Genomic DNA, 11,762 nt, shown 5'->3' on the forward strand with positions numbered 1-11,762 from the left:
CAATATCAAATTGATTTCCTTCTTTTTGGTTTAGTGGCAGATTGGATAAACAAAGCGTAATCTTTGAAGTCTCGAGGGATTGTGTGATCTTGCGAGTCGAGCGAGGAGCATGGTAGAGAAGCCACTTCGCTGCTGAGACACTGCCGGTGTACACTTGTGTGCAGTGATTGTCGCGAGTAAACCATTTCGCTGCCGTTCCGCACCGCTTTGGCTTCCAGTGTCAATGGGTAGTTAACCAGCAGAGGTGTGGACCCGAGTCACATGACTTGGACTTGAGTCAGACTCGAGTCATTATTTTAATGACTTCTGACTTGACTTAATAAAATCTATGAAGACTTACAACTTGACTCGGACTTGAATGCCAATGACTTGCGACTTGAATCGACTTGCATCTGCTGACTTGATGATGACTTGAGCATATTTGATTTTTTAGTACAAAAGTGGCACGACATGGACAAAAATCATAAATCATTCTTGGTTCTGGGTGTGATCTTGTAATGCTAAATGCAGCAGCACTTTGTTTAGAATGAGTTTCAGTTGCACTTTCTGCTTGTTTTAGCAAATGAATTAAACTTTAAAAAGCTTCATTTCTGGACTATTATCATTGTCATTAAATTGAAATTTGACAGATGACTTGATTATGACTTGAAAATTCAAAGTTAAGGACTTGGACTTGACTTGGACTTCCACATCATTGACTTTGGACTCGACTTGGACTTGGTTGTCTTTGAATTGGACTTGACTCGAGGCTTGACAGGATAGATGTGACTTACTTGTGACTTGCAAAGCAGTGACTTGGTCACACCTCTGTTAACCAGTACTGTTTGTTGTAGCGTTGGGCTTACTTTTCTGTAAACTTTGCATTTGTTTCAGTAGCTGTTTTGTGTCTCCTTGAATTTCCTCCCCAGGCTTGCATGAAGTTTTTCTCTGGATCGATAGGTTAGCAGTGCTTTAAGTTTAGCATCTTTTGAGTTTAGTTTTTGCTCAATCTGCTGGGAGTTCTGTGTTCGGGTCCTCACCTCTACAAGTCACAACCTCATGTGTCCAACCAGTCGAGACAAACCTGCTCCACAAATGTTGAACGTTTGAGCATAAAATGAAGCTGAGGAACGGAGTATTATAGCACTCAGATCCAGCAGAAAAAGATGCAGGCTGCAAATGTTTAACTACAGAAATACAGACTATTAAAAACAATTTTGTGAAAACAGTATGATATAATGTAGACAAAAATGTGTCAATTTAGAAAACTAACAAAAGCTGTGAGTGAGCAGATAAGATGAAAGGGGGCTTTGGCTGTAAGAACAAACACTGGTATAACTTGAGACTAATTACGTGCTACAGGACACCGGCCACAGAGCCCATCAACATGTTGGAACTCTGACCTGCGAGCACTCAGCAGTCATTACCACATCATCATGTGGCTTTCTGTAATCCCACAAGCTCTTGTTTCTCTTCAAAATCAGAAATTGTTCTCCATTTCCTGCTTCCACACACACACACAAGCTTTCAGCATCAACAATGATGCTAACTCAGGATAAGAATCACTTTGCATAGTTGTATTAACATCATTAAAAAACACAGGAATAGGCTCTGAGATACTGATATCTTTAATTATACCAAAGTGTTTTGGCAGCTCTAATTGTTGTGATAAATATAAATGAAGCACAAGTGCATTTTATCCCTAACCAATGGCAAATCTATTAAAACTGTAAAGCTTTAGAAGAACATGTCCATTTTCTAATTAATAAATATGTAACTTTTTAGTTTGAATGTTTATAGATTGGGTTTTTAATACATGGCTTTATTTAAAGCAATACACGTTAATGTGATAGGAAAAAAGTGTTATTTCATTAGGTTTTTAAATGTTTTTTTTTAATAAACAGCCAGAATGATATAAAAAAACGCAGTTACAGTTTCACAACATAGTCGGTGTATTTGTACTTTCAGTGGGGCAAGTACCGATTGTGGAAATCGTCCCACTTAAAACGATGTGAGAGATTTGAAATTTTTATTGTATTTGTATAATGGTGCCAAAATCAGAATTTGGTCAGTAGCAAAAGTTCGCCTCCATACTCTATAATGTAACCTTGTTTGGCAATGGTCTTTGCCAGGTTTGCACACACTGTAGCTGGTATTTTGGTCCATTCTTCCATGCAAGTCTTCTCTAGAGCTGTGATGTTTTTGGACTTTCACAGGACAACATGAACACAGATTATATTTAAGATTAAGGTCTGGAGACTGGCTAGGCCCCTCCAGGGCCTTGAAATGCTTTTTACTTGATTACTCCTTCCTGTCCGTGTTTGGGGTCATCTTCGATAATCCCACTGATGGAAGGAGGATTTAGCCCAAAATCTCACGATACATGGCCCCATTCATCCTCTCTATCAGTCTTCCTGTCCTCTTTTCAAAAAAGCTACCCCATATCATAATGTTTTCACCCCCATGCTTTACAATCAGTATGGTGTTTTTGGGATTCCAACTCGGCAATCTTCGCCCTCCAAACACGGCAAGTTGCATGTAAATGGCCTGTATTTGTATAGCACCTTCTAAGGTTCTTTAACCCCTCAAAGTGCTTCACAACACAATCAGTCATCCACCCACGCATGCACACATTCACACGCCAACAGTTCTGTTTTGGGCTTATCTGACCACATAACATTCTCCTAATCCTCTTCTGGGTCATCCAGATGGTCTCTGGAAAACTTTAGACATGTGCTGGCTTAAGCACGGGGACCCTTTGAGTACTGCAGGATTTTAATCCGTGACAATGTAGTGTCCTACTATAGGTAATCTTTGTTACTGTGGCCCCAGCTCTGATTTTTGGTCATTGACCAGTTCCCCCCCGATTCTGGGCTGTTTCCTCACTGTTCTTAAGATCATTTGTGCCCCATGAGGTGAGATCTTACCTGGAGCCCCAGGTCGATGAAGAGTGTCTGTGATCTGGTATTATTCCAGTTTTTAGTAATTGCTCCAACAGTGGGTGTCTTCTCACCAAGCTGCTTACCTTTTGTAGATTGGCTCATCCCAGTCTTGTGCAGGTGTACATTCTTGTCTCTGGTGTCCTTGGACAGCTCTCTGGTCTTGGCCATGTTGGAGGTTGGAGTGTCTTTTTGCAGGTGTCAACATGTCTCATTGTAAGATTGTATCTTTTTTGACTAGCTGTTAGCCAGTCAGTCCTGTGGGAAATAAACTCGAACCAATGCCGTTGATGAAGATGGTAATCAATACAGACACATGCTTCCACATGAAAGCAAATTCCCTTTAATGGAGAGTAGAATCTTTATTTTATAAAGGCAGTTTGGTCCCCACGGTCTCTGCTCTATCAGGGAGACAATCAGTGCTCTCCTCTCTCAAGGCGATGCTTCACAGATCATGTCCCAAAGGTCAACAAGTGCCCTGTCCTCTCCAGCAGTTAGTATTATCTTTAAATGTAAATAAGAGTGACCTTGAAGGACAGGTGACTTATCATCCGTCAGCTGGATCACGGCCCATGATGAACTGATTATTGCAGATGTTCAAGGTTATAAGTCTCACACATGTTCTGTCCTGTTGGAGATTTCATGCGAATACATCAACTATAGTTAGGGTTTACAGTGCTGAGCAGGAGACAAGATAGGGCTTTAACACACACACACGCACACACATACACACACACACTGCACGCAGGGAGGAACATGGAGGTTAGTGCAACTGAATATTTATTACAGTGTAATAAAAGCATGAAAAACTAGAATGAAGGTGGACAGAAAAGCACATAATTTAAAGAATCCAGCAGTGACGGCTTCATAGGAGTCATATAAGACGAGATGCTCCCTGAAAAGGCCACCAGTCCAGTTAATTACATTATCAATAAGACACGCTGTTAAACCAACTACACCAGGCTGGCATGTCCAGTCCTCCTGCTCCTCGTTAACTTTGTCTCAGAAACACCTCGTTTTACCGAAGTTAATCAGTGCAGTGTGCATGTTTAACAAAGCTCATTCTTCTTTTTTCATTTACGCCCAGAAAAAAAAAATTCCCCGTCACACTGCCCCTCCCAGGACTGGTGGAGTTTTGGTTTCCTGTCCAAATGATTAATCATTCACATTATTCCACAGAGGAACTCATAAGACTCCAGCGTTACCTGTGGACCCAATTTCACAACTGACAATGGTGTCGATGCAACTCACAGATTTTTATAAACTCTGTAAAATAGGAAGGATTAGCACCCTGTAGCATCACCGTTTACCACTAATGGGGATTAACAACTAAAGTGTCACCCTCTAGGAGTTTAAAGCCGCAACATTATGGTGCTTTAAGTTTATTTTCCAGACATCTTAACCATAGAGTCTTGAAGAAAAAGACAAACTTGTGGGATTTTACTAGTAGAACATAAAGCAAATCATGCAAAACTATAAATAGTCAAATCTGCAAGCAGTAACAGACAAAACAGCTCCTTCAATCAAACACAGCTGATGTTTATAGGTTTAACAATGTTTATTTAATTTGGTTTTTATAGATAACAAGAGGATTTTTAAAGGTTGGACATTCTGAACTGTTCTAGGGGGAGCTGTTGATCCATTTTAGCTTACCCACATTGTGTGTTCTCATGTTCTTTAGTTTTTATTAAATATGATGTGCCTTTTATCTGTCATGATTCAAAGTTACTAAACAGGACGGAGAACATCATCTACCAGTAAAACTTTAATTTCCTGTTCTTAATGGGCGGGGCTTAGCTGGTCTGACATCTTTCCATTACTACAAAGTCAATGATTCACATCCTGTCATATTTAAAGGTGATTCATCAAAATCCCTCAGAGAGTTTGTTAAAATTAAGTGTTTAAGAAGCTAAACATGGCATCTTTAATTAAAATTGGCGAGCTGGATTTAGGCCACACCTCCAAGACACTCCTATAGGTGTACAGAATTACATCATTGCAAGTGAAACTTAGGTGGAGCTTGTTTGTAGGGTGCACTGTGAAGTTGTCTTCCTCCTTATCTTTCTCAAACCACTAAGTGTGTAAATGTGCATCAGTTGTGATGACTTCAGGCAGGGCATGAAGTACTCAGAGGCTTCCATGGGAGCTCTGTGAACGTGGGGGGGGGGGGGGGGGGGGCTACTTTATCCTGGCCCCAAAATCAAAACTAATTTCATTCAGGCTCCTTCTGGTTGTGTCAGTTGAAGTCTGCTAGGGGAGCCTGTCACCCTTTAAGCACATTCAATTGCCTTTGTGTATTAAATGTGCTATATAAATAGTTACCTTGCCCTTCAGGGGAGCCGGGCTCCCCTTAGCTCCCCATAATTTGATCCCTTTAATTTCGAGCACATTTGGCAGAGTTTCACTTGTGTTTTGCCTCCAACTGTGATGCTCGGGCCTGAATCAATGCAGATTGTTGCATTCCTGTCATATTTTATCATAATTAGCATACATATTTTACAATTATTTTTTACATCTAAATAAGGTGCAGGATACCAGTTCTTAATGTTCCAGCTAATCTGCCAGCGACATCACGGGTGACTTCATTGCTATTCATCACGCAGCCTCTCCTGTCTGTCTTTCACTTTAGTGTACAACACCCAGTGATCACTAGTACAGACTGAAGGTGCCGCACATGTCCTGATTACTGAAATGCTTTCTCTTCTAAGACGGCTCCTTGCAGAGTGAGCAGGTCGGCGTGTTTTGGCTCCAATTACACTATTATATTCGTATTATCGTGCTGCTTCCAGCACGCAGGGTTAAGGAGTAGCACTGTGCATCTCATCTACCCCGAGAGGCAGTGCTGTTTACACTGATGCATGCTGATGAGGGTGGTGCAAACTCCTCAAATTTGGAGGTTATTGAGCTGCAGAAATGAAGCAGAACTCTTATTTTTGGCAAGCAGGGATGCTGTGCTGAATGCGTGCAGACGGGAACTCTGTACCAGAATAAAAACACCCAATCAATTAGTAATCCATGGGCCTGGGGTGTATTATGCAAACATAACCAGCAGGACGGAGTAGTAATCAATCACGTCTGTTTGTCTGCTGGTAAAGGCAGCTCCAGAATGTTTTGACCAGGGTTCTGTGGACTATCACCCCCCGAAATAGCTGTTTTTTTATATTTAGGGTGTTGTTTTCCTTATTTTGATTGATGGTTGCAAGAGGAGACAATAAACACAAGGAATAGGACAGGCGGAGAAGATATTGCAAAGGTTCTTTGCTGGTTTTGACACAGGATTTAGTAGCTGCATGGTTACATGGTACAAACTAAGACAGCTAAAACCTTGAGAGTCCCCCACATGCTACAGTTGTCTCTTGCACAAGCAAATACCGATACATGTTCTTTATGTGGAGTGTATTTTTGACCCATTATGCAGTGTTGGCAACATCATAGGGGAACAGGTGGGCTTGGTGATAAATGAAGACATGACATTGATTAATGACTGGAGTTGGTGTGTTAAAGCCACTGATGCCCACTGTGGGTGGGTGAGGCGCTGCTTGGGAGGACCTTGACATGGGCAACTGCCAAAAATAGCCAGAGAGAGTAAATAAGTTGCTGCTATGGTGTGTTCCTTCTCTTTTATTGACAACCAAACACACACACACACACACACACACACACACACACACACACACACACACACACACACATTGAAGCACACTGACAAAAACCATTAAAATAACAATAGATAGCTTTTTAAACTTTAAGCTAGAGCTTTAAGTTTGATTTCAGTGAATGTTGAGTTACAAACTTGACCAGTTTCATATTTGACACCACTCTGCAGCCCTCTACTGGCCAAAAGCAGCACTTTTGTGGAGCAGGTAGGTGCTCCATAGGGGGCACTCTTTACCCACTTTATGGCTGTTAGCTGTAATGCTAGAAGTTAGCATATTCAGATCAACAATCATTTAAAAAAGCACAAGAAGAAGAAAAAAAGACCTTATTCTGTTGGCATCGTGTTGGAGCTTAATAATGATCTCAATATTACATCAAACTTATATAGCGCTTTTTAGGTCACTCAGAGACACTTCACAAAAAGGCAATAAACACATAATGAAACTAAATGTACAATAAACAAAACTGGGGGCATGCTGGGTTAGGATTTGGAAGTAAATGTAAGAGAGTAATATCTTTGAAGGTGAAGCAAAGAGCTCAACCCAGAGTGAACATTTGTGTGGCCTACCCTAGTTTAAGGGAGCCAAAGGAGGCTACAAAATCACGGACTGATGGTGACCTGGCTTTGTTGCTACTGGACTTGTAAGTTATAATATGTTTTTATCTTTTTACTTAGTGGTTTATTTTATTATTAGTTGGCTCATGCTAGTGTTAACTTGCTGTTAGCGCTGGTACAGCAGGGTTCAGCAGGGGTGTTTACAACAGCTGTAATTCCACATTCAACCAGTAGGGTGGAGGTGCAGGAAACTGCTCTGTGTTATTTTAAGGAGCCAAATGAAATGTGCAGAAATCACATGATTTCTAATACGTAAGTTTTTCAAAGCCTTGCATACAAAACAACTTATCCCCCTCAGCTGTTCTTTCTAATATTTCCATGCAACTGTTCAGAGCACCTGAGCCTAGCACAGCAGATGTCTTCCAGGGACAAATTGAGATGGTCTGTGCAGTGCGGCTCTCTAACCAGCGTGTGATGAACGGATGATGATGTGTCTCCTATGTGCTGACAGAGTCAGAGGCACACAAGAGAGTCCATAGCATGGTTTAGATGATGGAATGGACACACTTTCTGATGAATTGGAAATTGAAACTCTATTGACAATTTGTGGCCACAGAAACCCGACATTGTTGTCCTTTTGTTCCCTCATCGTTACCTGTGATGATGAGCCAGCAATAATGACACAGATGTACTGTAAATGCTGATTTATGGATGTGTTGACAGATCCATTTTGTTGAGTAAGTAAAAAGTTCAAAGTTATTGAACAGAAATGTTTTCAAGGGGAATTAAAGGTGGATCTAACAGCTGATCTTATTTAGCAAAATGATTTACATGCTTTTAATATTGTGTTTAATCAATTAAAAGAATTTCTAGAATAGAAAACCACATTTCCCCTGGTGTCTAACGTAGCATACCAAAAGTCTGTGCTGTCTCTTAACTGCTTTTCTATGGTAATGTTGTAACGGCCAGAGAAATGATTCATTCGTTTGTCTTAAACTCACACATCATCTTACATTTACATTTACATGCCCCAACCCAACCCACTCCAGCATCAACAATATATAATGCTAATCACAGAACCATGCTAGCACAAGCTACTGCTAATGCTAGCCTGAACTACTGCTAACACTAGCCTGAGCTAATGCAAAAAATTTTGTTAGACGAGGAAAATGACAAAGAAGAATGTTAAAGGACCACTCCCATTCCAGAATTTTCTGGCAATATCCAGACTTTGATGAATGCTAGATAGATCCACAGCTTGTTTCTTCCTTGTTCCTTCCTTGTTCGTCTGTAGCCCCAGGATCCACAACCTAGGGCTGGGCAATAAATCAAAAATGTATCATTATCAAAGTTTCTGACTCTTGTCAAAAAAATTTCCTAAGTGTCAATAAATTTGATAACAAAAAAAGAAAAGATGTGTTTAGGTTGGTAGTGTTCTTGTCCCTTGAAGAAGCTGTACCACCTTGAGTCATGTAAAAATGTGACTCACCGTAATACATGTGACAGCCCCCTCTAATGGAAAACCTTTGTCTCTGCACATACCTGTAGTTATCGTCCATTTATCGTTATCCAAATGAAATCCTCAATATATTGTGATATTGATTTTAGACCATATTGCCCAGTCCTACTACAACCCGTTGAATGGTCTCTTCCTCATTCATCTGCAGAAATGCCACCAGAGACATTGAAATACTTGTTTCAGTCTTTTATTTTTGTTTCACAAACTTATATTACGATTTTTCTGCGACACAAGGCTGAGTGGACACCCACTGAGACGGTCTCCTCACTGAACACAAGACATCTAAACAGCCCAAGGCTAACCTGGAGCAATGTGGAAAAGCTGCAGGTTGGAGTCCAGAGCACACAGTGCGATGCGCAAAGGTCAAGGCCATGACTGAACAAAAGTAGGCACAAGAATGAAGTGTGAAGAGACTCAGAAGTAAATATTTTATTCTATGTTTTTGGGATAAAGTTTTATCACAAGTGAAACCAAACAGAAAACTTTGACTTGTTCTGGAGGTTCTGAATGATTTAAAGAAAGTAAATTACACAATGAAACGACTAGATTAGAGTGTGAGGTGTTTGGTCTTTTTATAGGAGCAGAAACCCAAAGCATTGCAAAAAACTTGACTTATGAAAGGCATGTTTTTTTTATTAGCATAGCTTTTAAAAGCCTTAGAAAGAGCAACAACCTGACATGGTAATATGGTCAAGTCAAACATTGCTGCTAAGCAGAAAGTATAAATGGATTCCTGCTGAAAGTTTGTGAAAGTAAAAACCATCACTGTCTAGTTGAGAATCAAGAACAAAGTTCATTTTTGCTGTAGCAATTAAAACATATTAATTATGAACAATAAGATGTGATGATTCCATATAAATATGAAATATCAATCGGATTGATCTTTGAAAGTTTCATCAGAAGATTCTAGGGTTCTTTGCTTCTTTAGTGACCATAAACACACTTCATATTAATTCAGACAGAGTCAGGTATATAGTTTATAAAATTAATTTAATTATTTTTCCAAAACTAATAATTTATACATGACAAGATATGAATAATGAGATGTGGTGTGGTGGAAGTGAGGTGTTGTGATGGAAGCTAGAAGTTGTAGCAACCGTTCTTTGTATCTGAGAGGAATTGTGAAATCTGGGTGTAAAAGAATTTGTTGTTTGGTTCTAAACTAGAGAGTTGTTTATTAAAAACAGCATCAGACGCAATCTGTCGCGCCAAGTCTACGCACCCTTGGTGTGGAGGTTCTCGTTCGATCCGAGGGGTCGGTGGTCCCTGCCAGTGGAGTGAACCTCTGATATCAGGAACCCGTTGATAGCTCCCATAAGACCCGTCCGGTTTACGATCCCTTGAGGTGAAGGTCGAACGCTGGAATGCTTATTCGCATCTAAGGTGGATGTTTGAGAGGTGAAGTAGCTCTGGAAAGAGCTGTCTGGCTGTATCAGCTTGCAGCGTCGCAGAAAGTCTTTTGACAGGAGGTCAAAGGAGTTGGTTTCAAACATGCTTCTTTCCCGATTTGGCCGGTTCGAGGGTCAGCTGGAAATTAAATTACTTGGGAAGTAATTCTTGTTTTATTAAACTAGTTTGTTATGATTTCTGACCAAGTTTGGCCATTCAGAGTTTGACACGTTTCTGAGTATTTACCAACATCCCTCAGAAAGCCACGCCTTCCTTCAGATACAAAACTCTTAACACTGTGAACAAGAATCTTTAAAACTCTTATGTAAAGTGCATGTTAACCTTAATATGTATCTTATTGTAATGTGTATGAGTGTAAACAATGATTAACTTGTTAAATCAAACACATACTGATTTGTGATATAAATGGATCATTGTAAGAGCAATATTCATTTCAAATGCATTGAAACATTTGATCTAAACATCGTGTTCATTCATCACACATGATTATTGTAAGCTTACGAGTTGTAAAATCATGGAGTCTTCACTTATTCAGAGTGACGAATGTTGACGTCTGGCTTCTAAGCAGAGTGTAGGACCTTGGGACGGAGTGTCTATTTGAATGTTTTGTCTTCATGGAATGTCAACAGGCGCTGAGCAGAACCTTCTGGATTTAGAAGGCCAACTAGAAAGTGGATTTATACCTTTAGATAACTCATGTTGATCAATGTATAAGTGAAAATTGACACTTTGTTACATTGCCATTCAATGAAAAAAAATCTAATCTCAGAGGCAGGTGCTGTAGGGTGCTACTCAAATGGATGCCATTTTATTTACAAACTATATTTACATGCATTTATTTGCTGCTAAAAAGCAATACAGCTAATTATTTGTAAAAACAGCTGTAGAACTTCCTGTTCAGCCTGGGCCAGGTCCAACAGAAGAATAAACATTTTTCTGGCAGAATAGCCGTGCAACGCATATAACTGACTGCAACACCAAACTTTATAATTTAAAGGGGACATATTATGCAAAACTCAATTAGTCTATCTTTTGTGCTGCCATCTGGGTCTCTACTGCCTCTATAAAAAACTCCAAACATGAAAAAAAATCCATCCCTATCAGTGTTTTGTTTTAGGAATTATGTGCCTAAAACAAGCTGTTTGAAAAAGTCTCCATTTGTGACATCACAAACAAGGAAAGTAAAACAGAACTACTTTTCAAGTGGAAGAGAGAGCTGCTGCTTAAGGAGCAGTGGCTCTGCCTCAAGCCCCTCCCGAGGTATGGGAACTTCTTAGCAATAAGCATGGAAGAGTGGAAGTGTCCAGCTCCAGCATGTTTTCTTAAAGTGACAGAGCCCTGAAATTGCTCATTCTGGAAGATGCTGAAAATGTCAAGAGCAGACCAGTTGAAATAGTTTTATGTGAGAGGGGTTTTGTACAAAAACTTCATGAACATTCAATTCAATTCAAGTTTATTTATATAGCGCCAAATCACGACAAGAGTCGTCTCAAGGCACTTGACATAATAAACATTCCAATTCAGGTCAGTTCATTAAGCCAATCGGAAATAATGTTTCCTATATAAGGAACCCAGTGTCAGTGACTTGATGCAATCCTCGTACTAAGCAAGCATAAAGCGACAGTGGAGAGGAAAACTCCTTTTTAACAGGAAGAAACCTCCAGAGAATCCTGGCTCAGTATAAGCAGCCATCCTCCACGAC

The sequence above is a fragment of the Nothobranchius furzeri genome, chromosome 7 (assembly GCF_043380555.1).
Source record: "Nothobranchius furzeri strain GRZ-AD chromosome 7, NfurGRZ-RIMD1, whole genome shotgun sequence".
In the NCBI taxonomy this organism is placed as follows: Eukaryota; Metazoa; Chordata; class Actinopteri; order Cyprinodontiformes; family Nothobranchiidae; genus Nothobranchius; species Nothobranchius furzeri.